This window comes from Saccostrea echinata, unplaced genomic scaffold (genome assembly GCF_033153115.1).
Source record: "Saccostrea echinata isolate AGI-Se365-2 ecotype Australia unplaced genomic scaffold, CSIRO_AGI_Sech_v1 ptg000054l, whole genome shotgun sequence".
Classification (NCBI taxonomy): Eukaryota; Metazoa; Mollusca; class Bivalvia; order Ostreida; family Ostreidae; genus Saccostrea; species Saccostrea echinata.
This window is the reverse complement of record NW_026889803.1, coordinates 11,644,840-11,649,457: the sequence shown is the minus strand read 5'-3', so window position 1 is coordinate 11,649,457 and position 4,618 is coordinate 11,644,840.

Here is a 4,618-nt window from a genome sequence, read left to right as displayed (position 1 = left end):
TCATTGCAATTTCAAATAAATCACTTGCTATTTACGTGTAATGGTTATCCTTTCAAATGAGTAAATAAATTACAATCCTACCATATAGAAAATTATGTCACTTAAGCACTGACTACTTAATATAAACTTGATTTAAGCGTTAAAGAAACGTTTCATTAAATCCTCACCAAGTAGATGGAGGCTGAGTAATTATTTTACTTCGGCCATATGAATGATGTGAACCTTAAACTAGATTATGTTATGACAGGTACACTAAAATGTACTGATGCATCAGTACATTTCAGTGTATCTGTCATAACATTCTCAATAAATGACCGAAGTTAAAAAAAAAAGAATACAGAATAGTATAGGATATACGAGGGGTAATCAAAAAGTTCGCGAACTATCTCTATGTTTAAAAAACCATAATTCAGATCAGAATGAAATTTGGCACACGTATAGTCATACACATGCTCTATAAATAACGGATATGTTAAATAATGTTTAGCTCCGTGTTTGTGACGTCACAATGTAAAAATGACGTCAGTATGTAGGTCACTTGTGACAAAAAATGGTTGACTCGGTCGTACTCGAGCAACGAACGGCTGTAAAGTTTAACGTATATCTCGGAAAAGCCTTTGCAGTAAAATATGATAATTTGTATAAGGTTTATGAAGACAAAAGACTTACCAGAAGTTCAATCATTAATTGGATTGAATGTTTTAATGAGGGCAGGGAGATGGTTAAAAATGATGTTTGTTCTGTTGCCCAGCGAAAGCAAGCCGTTAAAAAGATGTGTTCTTAGTTGAGCAATTTGTTTTGAAAGATAACCAAGTTACAGTAAAAAAGTAGTTGAAAATCTGAACAATAATATAATTATTAAATCCTTAAATATCGTTCACTTAAGACTTTAAACATATGAGATATGAAAAAAAGAAGGCGCCCATACTTTTTTCCACATTGGATAAACGACGATCCCGAGACAGAGGACTCGGGTTGTGATGGTCACTATGCTAATTTTGGGAAGGGATATCCTTATCCACCCATCCTATTGCCGAGATTAGGCCATTTCTGACAGATGGTCTGTTCTTGTTATAGAAAATTAATTGCATGGTAAGAGATATAAGACTCGGAAAAATCTCTTAGCTTCTGTGAACAGACCGCAATAAAGTATGTCACGTGACCGCCTGGATCACGTGATTCGTGCATGGGCAGAGCAATGGCAGATATGCATTAAAATCGGAGAGGACTACTTCAAAAAATAATGAACACTGACACCTCATATTATTTCTTTTAACGAAGTAATTCAATTAGTTCGCGAACTTTTTGATCACACCTCGTAGAGAATAGTATAGAGATGCCCTGATCATCTGATACATAATCTTCCATTGTGTTCATGTTCTTCTTCACCCTACAACTAAAGTCCAGGCCTTTTGACATCAAAGACAGCTGCCTTTTTCAATAAAAATGGAACTCGTAAATTTACTCACCTTGTCATTGGTCATTTGCAAAATCATTTTGTTAAAAAACGTTCTGATTGTACACACAAGTACTCTGAAGTTGATTTTAAAAAGATGCTCGAGTTTCTGATTGACAATATCTATGTCGTTTTTGGAGACCAGGTCTTCAAACAATCAGTCGGAATTCCCATGGGTAACAATTGCTCCCCGTTGTTAGCAGACCTAATTTTGTATTCATATGAAGCAGAATTTATTCAAAATCTTATGCATGAGAAAAGAAATCTCTTGCTGTGGCCTTCAAATCAACATTTAGATATATCGACGACGTATTATCAATTAACAAAAGTTGTTTCCATTCATATGTCGACACGATATATCCCAGTGAGCTTAAAATAAAAGATACCACAGAGTCTGGCACATCTGTTTCATATTTGGATATTTTACTAAAAAAGACGTTAATGGTAAGTTAACAACCAAGCTTTATGATAAATGCGATGACTTTAACTTTTCAATCCTCAACTTCCCTTACTTATGCAGCAATATACCCTTATCACCTGCATATGGGGTGTATATCTCTCAGTTGATTCGATACGCAAGAGCATGCTCTACGTATGAACAATTTCTAAAACGAGGTAAGTTATTGACAAACAAGTTGATGAAACAAGAATATCAACAGTCTCGTTTAAAGTCATCATTTCGTAAGTTCTATGGTCGATACAATGACCTTGTCATCATATACAATCTATCATTAAGTCATATGCTGACTGACGTTTTCATACTAATTGTTAGGTCATTATTTACACAGTGAATTGTCAACGGATTTTCCCGTTATTTACCGACCATGACAAGGAGCACACGGCGGGTGTGACCGGTCGGCAGGGGATGCTCACTCCTCCATGGCACCTGATCCCAGCTCTGTTTTTGGAGGTCCGAGTTTGCTCTGCTCCCGATTTGTATTGTTTTAATGGACTTTGAGCTTGAATGCTGTTCATTATCTCCATATTTCATCTGTGAAAGTAACTTTTTTATGATTTGTTATTTGTATTTTGCATCATTCATGCCATTAAATTTCAGTTTAGTTTATTTTTACTATGAGACGAAAAAACTTCAAAAGTTTGAATATAAAATTATGTAATTATGCATGTTTATATACATGCAAAAATATCATCTTTCAAGGAAACTAACATTGCATAACTATGTCAGCGAAGTTAAAAGAAAACCACAATGTATGTGCTTATCTTTGTGAAATCCAAAAACAGGAAAAATTCAAACTAGTAAGTAAGCATACTCTTTGTATAGGAACTTGACATGCAACTTGATGTTGTTTATTTATTGCAATTTAAAATATATTCAAGACAATTCACTATCACAGCTTATTGGTATTTGTTGAATTATGCTACTCAAACATTGTGTACCTAGTGTTCAAAAAACTTTTCATGTGGATCCTTACCAATCAGAGAAAGGCTGAATATTTCCTATCCGTATATATCCGAATATTATTTTTTTAGAATTTTGATGCTGTTATCTTCATTGCCCTCTGTCCATGTTTCTAAATTTAAATTGTTCACTGATTTCTTAATTTTGTTATATTTAGTATACATGTAGGCAATTTTACTTTTTATTATACAGGACAAAATACATTGAATGAAAATTTTATTTTGAATTTGAAATATTACAAAGTAAGAATTGACTGCCTGCATTATTAACATTCTGGCAATGTTCGTCATCATTTGCTAATCTTGAAGTTAAATGTCGGATTTGAAATAAAAAAAATAACACTCCTGATGTGTAAATCAGAGGAGACAAGGATGTATACTATTTCAAAACTCGTACAGATAAAACATGAAAGGTTGTAATTTATAATCGGTTTATGCACTTACACCTAATGTAACTGGGTTTATAGAAGCAGCTCTTTACACAACACAGAACTTTATGTTCAATAAATTTGTCTGTGAAGGAAACTATTTGTCCTTCTTCAGCAGGTTTCTAATTAAGATTTCATAAATAAACATAGTTTTTTAAACCTTTACCTTTAATCTTTTTATTATCTTCTCTTTCATATTAATGTCAATTACATGTATATACTTGTACGCGTTACATTATCGCGTGAAAAACGAATACTATGAGGCGCCGTTTTGGTATTTACTGCCAAAAAGTTATATCACCTATTTGAATAGGTGATATCACCTATTTGAATCGGTGATATCACCTATTTAATTTGAATAGGTGATATCACCTATTCGAGTAGGTGATATCACCAATTCAAATCAAATAGGTGATATCACCTATTCAAATAGGTGATATCACTTATTCGAATAGGTGATATCACCTATTCGAACAGGTGATATCACCTATTCAGAAGCTGAATAGGTGATATCACTTATTCGAATAGGTGATATCACCTATTCGAATAGGTGATATCACTTTTTGGCAGTAAATACCAAAACGGCGCCTCATAGAATACCTTTACAATCAAACTTCTCATTCATATTGCGTCGTGAACAGAGATAAAGTGCATGAGGTCATTCTTTTTACCTCAAAAATGATTTTTTTTCGTTTATCAAATTATAAGGTTAGACTTCTGTCCTGGATTTTTAAGTCCCGAAGATAGTGATATTTTTGTCCCTGACTGTCTGTCTATCCGTCTTTCTGTCTGCCTTCCAAAACGTTAATATTTGGCTTTAATTTCTGAACCGTAGAAGACAATCCCTTCAAGTTTGGCACATAGAAACCAAGGATTTTGAATTTTTTAGAGGGATCTCTGCTCAGATCATGTTCATATTCTGACTGCTTGATTTATAAGAATAACGAAAGAGATTATTAAAGTTACATATGAGGATAAATTTGTCAGGAAAAGATGAACATAAAACAATATAGCTTAATAAGTGTGAACATTGTGACAAATTTGCTTTTCAGTTCAATGAAATTCTAAAATTTTGGCAATTTCAATAAAGAAAAGATAAATTTTAAAATTTTACTTAACAAAAATAAATATGAATGTATAATTTTAGAAAGTTTAGCTCAGCAATAAATTTCAATCATTAAACGCCTTTGTAAGTCATTTTCAGTTGTAGAAAAGACGCTGATACACTTTCCAGCAAAACTCTCGTGAAACGCACATTAAGCACTTCCATTATGATGAGCTTTCATGCTCTTGGAATTTCTTATAAAGCTTCACC